The sequence below is a fragment of the Stegostoma tigrinum genome, chromosome 27 (genome assembly GCF_030684315.1).
Source record: "Stegostoma tigrinum isolate sSteTig4 chromosome 27, sSteTig4.hap1, whole genome shotgun sequence".
Classification (NCBI taxonomy): Eukaryota; Metazoa; Chordata; class Chondrichthyes; order Orectolobiformes; family Stegostomatidae; genus Stegostoma; species Stegostoma tigrinum.
In genome coordinates this window covers 14,737,023-14,750,015 of record NC_081380.1, presented here as the reverse complement: position 1 = coordinate 14,750,015, position 12,993 = coordinate 14,737,023, and positions in this window count along the sequence as shown.

The following is a 12,993-nucleotide window of genomic DNA, read 5'->3' as shown; positions in this document are numbered from 1 at the left end:
GCTTCCATCTAAAAACATACCTTTTACTCTTTTTCTAAGGATGGCCCTGGGTGATATGTTGACTGAATTTAATTGGCTTGCTGAAGCACTACTTACTATAAAAGATTCCAATGTGCTTCAAGTTCTTTATTTAAATTATGATATATAAGCCTTCCCTTATGCTATATCCCATTTTCCATGAGTTTTTTTTTAGCCCTTTAAAGCACTAAATCTTTAATCAACTTGATACTTCAACAGTTTTGCGTACCTTATTCAATGTTGTTCACCATGATTATTTCAACACTTCCCTCAAAGTATGTCTTTTATGGCTTTCAATTTAATTGCCAGGTGATTAATTGTTCACATTTACCTGTTATCAGATGTTTGCGTTGTCACAATGATCGGGTGTATTCTCACCATAGTCAATGAACTGTAGATAAATACAGCTGGTTTATTTAATCCCTTCTTAATTTTTATGATTTAAATTAAAATGAACCAGCAGTTAAGCTTTTGCTTTAAACCGGTTAAAGATTCATTTATTACATGTTAACACTGAAGATTCCTTCAGGATAAAGAGATAATATTATTATCAAGTACATGTCAAGATTAAAATAAATACCAATAAGACAAATGATTACTTACAAAAAAGTCCCAAAAGTCATCTTTGATATACCATTAGGGCCTGTTGTTTGAGGTTTTAGTTACTAAAGCAAAGAGGTAGGCATTTGAAATCAGATGCAGCTGGTGTGATGATTTCTGTACTTGGATAGAAGGTATCTTCTTGTGCAGGTGGACTTGGTAGGGCAACAGAGTTTGAATGAGAAAGGAGATTCCTAGCTTTTGGTTCTGCAGGGGTGTAACACTTTCAGTTGCTTGGTTCCTTCAGCAGAAAATCAAACTGTTTCATAATGTCTGTCTCTCTTTGTCTCAACCTCCATTCTGCATTTTCTGTCCACCTGGAGAGGTATTCCTTCCAAATGGTTCAAGATGGAAGTTCTCTTTGTCTAGCCGGCTTACATTTTTGAATCATTCTTAGCTGGCAAGCTAAAATGACGACCATTGCCAGGTTACTTTTGTATAAAAGATTAAGTCGTGTTCCACACAAGACAGTGGCATTCCAGTGATAGTATTTAGCCTACTTGTGATTCTCAACATTTATTCTGGCCATTGTCTAATTTAACTTCTCAAAATATGTTGTCAATAGACTTTGTTATCTCCTGCACAAGCGTTTTTACATGTCTGAGGATTGATTTCTGTAAAACTTGCACTGTCAGGTGACTTATAACAGCCATATCTTTCACTTCTTGTGTCCATATGCAATTACAGTCAGAATAACACTTTTTACAAAAAGTGTAGCCTTTAATAGATTTTTTTTATAAATGTTACTGGATCATAACTAAGCAGTTGTGACAATGTCTAGAGCTGTTTACAGGATTTATCAGTAAGATGTTTGTTATGGCTATCTAGGCTAACAATCTACTTCCGTATCAGGCTTTTGAATCATGGAATGGTTCAGTAAAGAGACCTCTATTCTACTTCCACATACTTGTTAACTATTGCAATTCAGCAAGTATCTTAATTGGGCAAAGTCAACTGAAAACCTGTCACAGCTTTCAAGAATGGTTATTTGTTTTAAACATCGATCCAGTTGCCTGCCATGAGTGCAAAAATACAAAATGACCACAGCCCCCTTTTCAGCTTTCATTTGCAATAATCATTCCATAATTATGAAGTGAAACTTAAACAGTTTCCAGTAAAATATAACTTGCAGGATAAACACAGAGATTGCTGGAAAAGCTCAGCAAGTCAGGCGGCATCTGTGAATAGAAATCAGAGTTAACATTGCGGGCCTGGTGAGCCTTCCTCAGAACTTAGTAATTCGTCCATCTGCATTCATAGAGACACGCCATGGACATGCTGTTTGTAATGTCATATAGTTTGAAAGTAAGTTAGCCTAACTTTAAAATGGATACAAGGAGACTTTCAAAGTTTCTTCTGAAATAATGTAACATCGAGGCTGCATTATTTTAAGAATCAATCACAAAGTGTCATTAAATGATTGAAGTATTCCAAAACTGTCCATTGAAACCTCAGAAGGTCTGAGGTCTGAAAAGGTTTTCTAATGTTAAACAGGGACAGGAGGGACAACATCAGGACTATAATTGATCCTCTATTGCAGGTCAAGGATTTCCCAAAATTAACATTTGAAGACATTTTGTTTTATGTCTTTCAAGCTGGCTCAGGGCAGGCATTTTGAGGAGAATCATTCGAACACCATGACAAACATCTTAGAATAAAACTGCTTCTCAACGGGGAGCCAGGAAGAAGGTATCTGTAGTTAAAAACACACACAGCTAAAACAGCGCTGTATCAAACCTTCTACCAAGAGCCACAATCTGCAGTGCTGTAAAAAGAGAAACAAAGGAAGTTGTGAGACAATAAAATGTGAGGCTGGATGAACACAGCAGGCCAAGCAGCATCTCAGGAGCACAAAAGCTGACGTTTCGGGCCTAGACCCTTCATCAGAGAGGGGGATGGGGAGAGGGAGCTGGAATAAATAGGGAGAGAGGGGGAGGCAGACCGAAGATGGAGAGTAAAGAAGGTAGGTGGAGAGAGTATAGGTGGGGTGGTAGGGAGGGGATAGGTCAGTCCAGGGAAGACGGACAGGTCAAGGAGGTGGGATGAGGTTAGTAGGTAGCTGGGGGTGCGGCTTGGTGTGGGAGGAAGGGATGGGTGAGAGGAAGAACCGGTTAGGGAGGCAGAGACATGTTGGACTGGTTTTGGGATGCAGTGGGTGGGGGGGAAGAGCTGGGCTGGTTGTGTGGTGCAGTGGGGGGAGGGGACGAACTAGGCTGGTTTGGGGATGCAGTGGGGGAAGGGGAGATTTTGAAACTGGTGAAGTCCACATTGATACCATATGGCTGCAGGGTTCCCAGGCGGAATATGAGTTGCTGTTCCTGCAACCTTCGACTGCATCCCCAAACCAGCCTAGTTCGTCCCCTCCCCCCACTGCACCACACAACCAGCCCAGCTCTTCCCCCCCACCCACTGCATCCCAAAACCAGTCCAACCTGTCTCTGCCTCCCTAACCGGTTCTTCCTCTCACCCATCCCTTCCTCCCACACCAAGCCGCACCCCCCGCTACCTACTAACCTCATCCCACCTCCTTGACCTGTCCGTCTTCCCTGGACTGACCTATCCCCTCCCTACCTCCCCACCTATACTCTCTCCACCTATCTTCTTTACTCTCCATCTTCGGTCCGCCTCCCCCTCTCTCCCTATTTATTCCAGCTCCCTCTCCCCATCCCCCTCTCTGATGAAGGGTCTAGGCCCGAAACGTCAGCTTTTGTGCTCCTGAGATGCTGTTTGGCCTGCTGTGTTCATCCAGCCTCACATTTTATTGTCTTGGAATTCTCCAGCATCTGCAGTTCCCATTATCTCTGACACAAAGGAAGTTGTATTCACTTTTATGACATGTTCTGCTGATTGAGTCCACCCATGGGATTAGCCTCCAATTTTTGTCAACACAAGCTTTTGCAGCTACAGGATCTGATTTTATGGGTGGAATTTTGTCAAGGTTTGAGGAATGTGGATTTTGGCGGTATCTGTGGTGGACTTGCGTGAGACGTCTGGCAAGGCCTATCTCAATGTTAGGAGAATCCCATTCTATCTTTAATGCTTTTGCAGAGTGAAATAGTGAGGTTCTCCCTAGGTAGTGGCGAGTTGCTAATTATGGAGATCCTAGTGTGTTAAATGCCTTATTAACTGCCCAACTAACCTCATCAATAGACAGCTTCATATCTTATCAAACATGTTAAACAAGCTAGACTTTGTGAATTCTTGACATGGAAATCAGAATGGGTAGCTGGTGACTTCAACTCGCCACTAGCTCCAAAGGACATTCAAGTTGTAAATCAGACATCAACATTTCAAATCAGACTATATATCTACTAGCAATGCACACCCATAACCATGGACATTGGCACCTGAGATGTGCCAGTCTCTAAGAATTCTTGTGGCACATCTCCAATCCACTCACAGTGCACTTCTGTACTTCAATGTTGCGCATGATGCACTGGAAACTATCATTGCCATATTGCAGCAATACACTGTGTGCTCAGACACGCAAATAGCTCATGGACTGGAGTAGGCTGTATTGCTGCACTGTTTATTGCTGTCAGAGTGCCCACTATATTGAGTGTACTTGGGTGCCTTGCCTTTGTGCAATTTTTTCCATCTGAGCCGGAGTTACTATTATCATATCTGTTTCTGTCTTGCCTTGCTATTCAGCACAGACACAAAGCAATGAAACACAGCAGGCCTCAGTCATGTCAAGTTAACTTAAGAAAAGAGCTTTTGCTTAAGGTATCTCAACACAGTAGGTAAAGGGCAAGATCCGATACCAGACTAGCAGCTTGAACATGACCAGGAAGCTATTTAGCTGGTCTGAATCAGGATCCTCTCTTTATAAAGAGTAAGGAACTGGATGTCAGGCAGCCCACCACTCTTCTTAGGCCTCTCTGCCCTGTTGCAGGCTATCTTCCTGCTGGAAACACAGGTATTACAGGAGATGAAGGTGGATAAAGCTGTAATGTTGGTGCACAAGGGGAGGTGTCCTGAATGAGTGGACAGGCAGTGCAAAAAGCATGCAGGCTTAATGGCTTCAGAGATTGGAGTAGGTGACTGGTAGTGAGAAAGATGTTGCAGCCAAAAGTGAGAATGGTAGACTGTGAGCTTTGGTCAGAGTGAATAATAGCAGGGGTAGAGTGAGCATGAGATATTGGATTGACGATAGTGTTACTGACACTAGAGTAGAAAAAGCCTTTGACCGCCTTCCTACAATACTAGACATTCCCTCAGACAGCTGAGGCTGCAATAACTTGGGCAGCAACCTTGGATCAGACAGGCATGGTCACATTACTACCATGAGTCTATCCTCGATTATGAGCAACTTTAGTTAAACTGATGGACTTTACAGCAACTGACAATGATTTGTGGCCTCCATTAGACTAACTTTCATTTCCAGATTTTATCAATTGCATTTAATTTTCACCCTCAACATGGTGGGATTCAAACTGATTCACCAGAGCAATAAATTGAGCCTTTGGATGATTTGTTCCACAATATTACGCTACTGCTTTCCCCTTGGTGCATTTAGCACTGAAATACTGATTTTGTGGTAGCAATACATTATACATGTCCTTTCTCATTACTCACTACAAGCCCTGATATAATGAAAATAAACTGGTGACACTATGATTCCACATCCTGTGTTGGAGTGTAGTTCTTAACTTCCAGAGTGTCCATATAAAACAAATGCTGGGAAGTCTACAGGATTTTAATGACACATTCAAAGCTAGATTGAGATATTACTGTATTTCTGAATCTTATTTATATTGATATATATTAGTTACTTGTTATTTATATTTATATATTAGAGCTAGTAAATTATAATCCAAAGCCATCAGCTTGTATCACTCAATCATTCCCGCTGCCACAAGTTCACTATTTTGATTACAAATATTATTTTATTGCATGTATTCCATCATTTGTGCCAATCTCAATGCTGCATTTGGCACAGTAAGACTATTTTTTGAGGAAGGAAAAGAAATGACTGCATTGAAACATCCAAGTGTCTGACATTTACCCGCTGGCAGCTGAGGTATTACATCATCAGACTCAGGCACAATCGTTTGACCTTTTTAAAGCACATTGAGCTTGCAAAGATGCGTTTACTACCCTTCCCTATCCTAGTCACTAATAGCCCTCAGAGTACTGAGGTTGTACTGAGGAACACTCTTTGGCTTAGAATTTCCCAGAGTGGTCCAAAAACAGTCAGTTCATTCTATGTTGTGTACAGCAACTTCATTACAACCTCAAAAATGCTTCATTAGCTACAAAGTACTTAGCGATTTGCCTGAGAGATGACATACAAATGCAGATTTTTCCTTCCATACTTAGCCTATGCAAGGGTGTTTTATGACAGTTCAGCATTTGTTCCACCTCTGAGCAGGTCATATTTCGTTTGGGTGTCTCTAGGTTTAGTTCCTGAACCTGGCAGTAAATGGACCAGTCTCCAGGCCCTTCTGTTTTCTATAAGGGCAGAAAGATAAAGAACATGGCAATTACTACACATTACTAGGGAATTATATTACAATCCTTGGGATCCAATGGATATTAGACAGTAAAAGTACGCAGATGATTACAAGGAACTTAAATCTGCTTAATCAGTAATAAGTGAAACTCAGCCCAAGAGAATACCTTTGGAATACATAAACAAGACTCGAAATAGTCCAAAATATTAAAGAGAGTTTCAATAGTGTCAGCACTTCAGTGATCCACAAACCACAAAAAAGGCACAAGAATTCATACAGAGAAAGCATGGGATATCGTTCCCACTTCCCAAAGTCTACCTAAATGATGGCAGCACAAGTTTCCCATTCTCAATAACAGTATTGCTGAAAATGGGGAAAAAACATTATGATCAACATTGTCTTTGTACAAACGCTTAATATATTAAGACAGAATTCAATAGAGGAATTGGTGACCTCCTGTTGATATTTCAGGCAAATACAATATGAGCATAGCAGCAATACACGTATAACCTACTTAGCACTCTCGCCATTTTTCCAATAACTCCTCCTCCACTTTGTCAACAGCACAAAAACCATAAATTTCTAGCTCCTCTTCAGTTCTGAACAATAATCATATTAGAATTGAAATATAGCTCTCTTTCTTTCTCCACAGAAGCAGCCAGATTGGTTGAATTTCTCCAGCAGTTTCTGTTTTTGTTTCAGATTTCCAGCATCTGCAGTTTTTTTTTATTTTTGCCTCCAAGTATTTGTTCATTTCCAATCTTGTCAATAGTTTAATTTATCTTTGCTGGTGAAGTTTCATTGAGCTTCAGAGACACTGCAGATACTGTCCTGTGGTGTTCAATGGGCTATCATTGTACCACATTCACATGACAACCTTTGCCTACTAGTGGTGTGCTACATAATATTCTACCTTGAAATACTGACACAGCCATCCAAGTAGTTGTGTTATTTTCAATTCTGACAGCATAAAACAAAGGACTTAATGAACTTTTATCACGTACAAAGGGTCACAAAGAATATTACAATTTTGTTTAAAACTGTTCTTTGTGTTTCAAAAATTGACATAATTGAAACTTTAAAAGAACATATGAGTTAGATACATGCAAGTATGCCTTTCGTCCCCTCATGCCTGTTTTGCCATTCAATAAGATCATGGCTGAAGTGTTTGTGCTTCAGACTCCACTTTCCCATCTATTCCCGATTTAGGTTACAACTTACAGATTAGCCATATTTCTAAAATCTCCTCTTGTAGATTGCAGAGGGACATGTCTAGGCAGTTCACCTTTGTGAAATTTCACACCTGTTATTGTGTGGACATACTGCAAAACATTGAAACAAAGGAATAGTGGGAACTGCTGATGCTGGAGTCTGAGATAACAAGGTATGGAACTGTCTGAATACAGCAGGCCAGGCAGTATCAGAGGAGGAGGAGAGCTAATGTTTTGGATCTGGAGCCTTCTTCAGAAATCGGGGAGGGGAAGGGCACTCTGAAATAAATGGAAAGATGGGCAGGCAATGATAGCAGGTGGATAGTGGAGCAGATAGGTGGAAAGAAGACGCTCAGTCAAGGAGGTGGGGATGAAGCCAGTACAAGTGAATGTAGGTAGGGAGTTGGGATAGAGGTTGGTCAGTAGGGAAAGAGGGGCAGTAGCTGGGAGGGAAGGCGGACAAGTCAAGGAGGCAGGGATGAGGCTAGTAGAGGTGAGATGAGTGTCGGTAGGAAGTGGGAGTGGGAGGTGGTCAGTGAGGTGGGAGGATCAGATAGGTGGGAGAAAAGACAGACAGGCCAAGGAGGCAGGGACAAAAGGTTTTGTGTGATTTCTGACTGTGAAATAAATCTGCACTGGACTCTTAAATCCCACCAGATTCAAACAACAAGGTAATTCCAACATTAGATTTATCACAGAATTATAAAGAATAGTTGCAGGAGGAGTCCACTGATCCTGTCAAGCCAACTCCATTATTCAGTATGATCATGGCTTTACATGCAACTTTCCTGTTTGCCCCCACATACCAGCAACTCCTTGAAGATTAAAGATCAGAAGCCTATTTCTCCTAGCTTTGAATATATTCAATGACCCAACCTCCACTGCTCTGTTGAAGAGAATTCTGAAGGCTAATGTCTATCTGAGAGAGAAAAAATACTCCTCACCTTCATCTTAAATGGAAGACATTATTTTTAAATTGAGTGTCCTGATCTAGATTCCTTTATAAGATGAACTATTCTCTCAGTACTGGCCCTGCTAAGCACCCCAGAAAGTTTTATATTTCAATAAAATCATCTTATTCTTCTAAACTTTACTGTGTATAGACTCAATCTTTCTTCATAACATGACACATGTAAACTACTTAAATAAGGAGACCAAAACAGCACAGAATGCTACAATAGTGTGGAGCTTCTTTTCTGAAGAAGGGTCCTGATCCGAAACATCAGCTTTCCTGCTCCTCTGATGCTTCCTGGCCTGCTGTGTTCCTCCAGTTCCACACTGTGTTATCTCTGACTCCAGCATCGGCGTTTCTTACTATCTGAGAATGCAACAATGCTGTCTCTCCAATGTACTGTACAATTGTAACAAGGATTCCCTACTTTTATAATCCATTTCCTTGCAACATTGTTCAACATTCTGTTCACCTTCCTATTTGCTTGCTGTATTGGTGTGCTATCTTGTTGTAATTCATTTACAAATATGTATTGATTCCTCTGTATCTCAAAATTCTGTAGTCTCTCTTCAGTTTAATAATGCTCTGCTTTTGTATTCTTTCTGTTGAAGAGGACAATTCACTTTTTTCCACATTGAATTCCATTTGCTAAATATTTGCTCATGCATAAAACTTCACTGTATCCCTTTGCAGTGGGGAGGTTTTTGCAGTGGTGGATAATGTGGCAGACTGAGAAAAACATAATAACGCCTGGTGTGCAGCAGCCATATTGAATTTAGTGGAAGGACCGCATTGTACATTTTTTGACTGAAAGCAACAAATGCTGGAGATCACAGCATGTCAGGCAGCATCCCTGCGGACAGAGCAAACTAATGTTTTGAATCTAGCTGACTTTTCATCAGAGCTGAAGTGAAGTGTGAAGGGGATGGCATTTATGCTATAGTTTGTGGGGGGAAGGTGGTATGGATGTAGTGGATGTAGGGTGCTGGTAGAAAAGGTGTTAACAATTCAGATTGAGTAATCGGAGTGAGAGTGGCAGAACAATGATGTGTCTCCTGACAGACTTGAAAGGACAGACAAAATAAAACAGAATATCCTTATTGTCACTTGTACTACGATACAGAAGTATGAGTGCTGTAAAAAGTTTTTACAATGGTAGCCTTTTAATGGCACCATCTTAGATACAAAGTAAAAAAAGGTGTTCTTATTCAAAGAGAAATAAAGAAAGTATTAGCATTATTTACAGAGGTAGTTAACATGGCAAAAAAGTGTTAAATTGCAGTCTGATAATGGCAGTTCAGTATTTGGCACCAGGCCCAAGTCCAGAAATTGTCCCACATCGCTCCAGTCTCCAGTCGGCTCCTCCTCAGCACTCAGCAGCAACTGGGTAAGTTGCACTGTACTGGAATTCGAATGTCAATCCCTCCACTGCTCCAGAGACTCGGCCCCCTGATGCTCCGGGGACTTAGCCTCTCCATCACTGCCTCAGATTGCCTGCACCCGCACTCACCGTTGGCTGCCTTGGGCTTCCTTCTATGGCTCACCCCGGGCTGCCTCCTCCCACCTGCTCCCGCTCATGCCACTGGCTCATGCTGCCCGCAGAATGCTCCAGGGCTGCTTCCCCATGTGCTGCTGCAGAGTTCTCCTCCACCCTGCTCTGCAGTTCACTGCTGCAGGTTTTGCTGCTTGCGGTACTCTGGGGCACAAGGGCCCGCTGCTCTGGACTTCCTGCTGGCTTCCGTGCTGAAAGGAGAGAAGAAGATGAAAGAGAAGAGGAAAGAAAGGACAAAGAAGGAAAAAGAGCAGTGAGAGCAGAGGAGCTCTGACAGGAGCAGTTTGGAAGTTGGCATCATTCAAACAGGTGCAATGTAGGCAAAAGAACTGGGAGAATGGGATGGAGACCTCGCAGGATGTGCGGTGTGACGAGCTATAGCAACGGTAGCTATGGGAGTCAGTGGTTTTGTAGTGGATGGCAATTGACAGTCTATCCCCCAAAATGGAGACAGAGAGTTCAAGGAGATGAAGGGAAGTGTTGGAAATGGACCATGTGAAAATTGTAGAGGGGTGGAAATTGGAGCCAAAATGAACAAATATTTCAAAGCCCTGGTGGACAGTTGTCAATGTACTGAGAAAAGAATTGTGGGAGGGGGCAGTATAGGACTGGAACAAGGATTGTTCCACATACCCCATAAAACAGGCAGGCATAAGTGTGACCCACACAGGTCTCCATAGTCACCCCTTTGACTTGGTAGAAGCAAGACGAATTAAAGGAGAAATTGTTCAGTGAGAGAACAAGTTCAGGCAGGTGGAGGAAAGTGGTGGTGGATGGGGATTATTCAGGCCTCTGTCCGAGGAAAAAGCCTAGAGCTCTCAGACAAACCTGCTAGGGAATGGAAGTATAGGAGGATGGTAATTTTTTTCTTCTAGTTGCTACTAGCAGCCAACAAGATTGATAGGCTGGGAGGCAGAAAGCTTCATCTTCAATGGCTCCTAGCAGTTGAAGGATGGTGGAGGAAGCTACAGAACAGGGCTTGTCAGTGATTTTACCATTTGTTGCAGAGATTGGAAATGGTGATGGAGAGGTGCAATTCACAGGCGAGATCTTGAAGGTCTCCTTGTTTCCCTGGCCTTGCTAAGTCAGGTGGCAACTGAAATGTAAATCAGGCTATCAATTGCATTTCAGGAGCCTAAGTTAACTCTCTTAATAACACGTCTCAAATCAGCAATATTTGTGTAACATACTCTTCATCTCCATAAAACTGGCAAAAGGATGTATGGAGCAGGTTCGGGATGTTCACCATTTTAACTTTTCTAATGCCTCTTCTGACGCTGTCACATTGATTAATATTCAGATTTTTGAGTATGAATGTAACCAGAAATTACTAGCACCATTTTTTAAACTGATGTAGGTTTGAAAGTGTTCAACAGATAATAGGCAGCGTATATAAATTTAACCAATTTTTGCTGAATTTCACTTAATTCTGGAAGGTTAGTATAAATCAGTCAGAAAACACTCTTTCACCACTGAAGCAAAAATCTCAAAACACAATATGTTAAGCTTTCTATGGACACATTTTTGGTTCACCAACTTAATCACTTCTCAACTTGATTGATGCCAATATATGGGCTGTGTTATTCCCATGTTGGTACTGAAAAAGCACACTGAACATAAAACGTCTTCAAAACAAACTATTTAGAGATTCACTTGGAGAGCTGTATATATTATAAAGCTTTAGCCTGCAAATAGTTAGCAAAAAATCTAGCGATTAGACAGGCTAGGTTTGAGTCTTTGCTAAATGGACAGCAGGTACCAGGAATTCTTCATAAACAGCAAGATGAGCTATGTAAGATGCCATAACTAGATGACTGTCCTATACTTCTGCCATCCATTCTTTGTGGCATGGTGTGCATGGACTCATAATTTAATTTGAAAAGGGTCTGTTTGCTTTTCAACAGGCAATTATTACAGACACTGAAACCTGAATATATGAACACAAGTTGCCATTTCTGCGTAAAACCTTCCGGTATACTCAAAGTTCCTTATTAGTTGTTTATGTATACATATGCTTTGCCAGTTAAATATTTAATTTTGAACTTAGGAATGTTGGGACGTGTCATAGTGAAGCAAACACCTTCGGATTTTAATATTGAACTGCAATGTCCCTTTATCTGCATGGTTCAAACAAAGGAAAATTGAGATCCCAATACTGAACACTGACCCACATGCCTTGTGCAGAATTTCAGGTCTGGCTTGTGAGATTGAAACAAGAGAGGTTTCTGCATTAGAAACGTCTTCGGTATTGGAATACAGCGCAGTGAGACATAAGGCTACTCTGATACAAGCACATAAATAGATATATTATACAATGATAAATATTTTCTTCAACTGAATTTTGAAATGGGTGAAATATCAGAAATTGTATCCCATGAAATAATAACTTATAACATTTAAGTTTTCTGCATCATCTTAAGCTACATTATATGTTTTAGGCTTCCTAAAATATAATATGATTTAACTTTATTAAGCCCTTTGAGTAAGTACTGAATTTCCATACAAGAATGGAAACAACTCTAAGATGCCAGACTTTAGAACGTACAAATTGCTCTCAAATTCTCTAGGGGTTTACAAATTGTGTAACTTGTAAATTTGATTTAAATTTCACAAGACTAGAATGGCTTTTTGAACATTCCAGCTGGAACTCAATCTGAGAGAAATGTGACAAGATTTGTGAGGGGTTTGTGAATCCTGACTGAAATCAAATGCCAAAGACCAGCATTTAATTGAACTCATGTGATTAGGCAGTAAAAATGCCAACTCTTCTACTGAGAATAATTTGTGTCATTAGACCAAAAGGTGCCATGCTGAGATGTATTTTCAACTTTGTCATGGGGATGGAATGATGAGAGGAAGCACCTACTGAAGATAGACTCTAACCACGTTTTTGCTTTAGATAGTACAAAGGTTTACAAACAGTGCAATGTAATTGTGGATAACAAAGTGTGAGGCTGGATGAACACAGCAGGCCAAGCAGCATCTCAGGAGCACAAAAGCTGACGTTTCGGCTCTGATGAAGGGTCTAGGCCTGAAACGTCAGCTTTTGTGCTCCTGAGATGCTGCTTGGCCTGCTGTGTTCATCCAGCTCCACACTTTGTTGTCTTGGATTCTCCAGAATCTGCAGTTCCCATTATCACTGATACAATGAAATTGTGGACTGGCCTATACAGTTCAACAGCAGAATGAGAAATTCACCAGCTG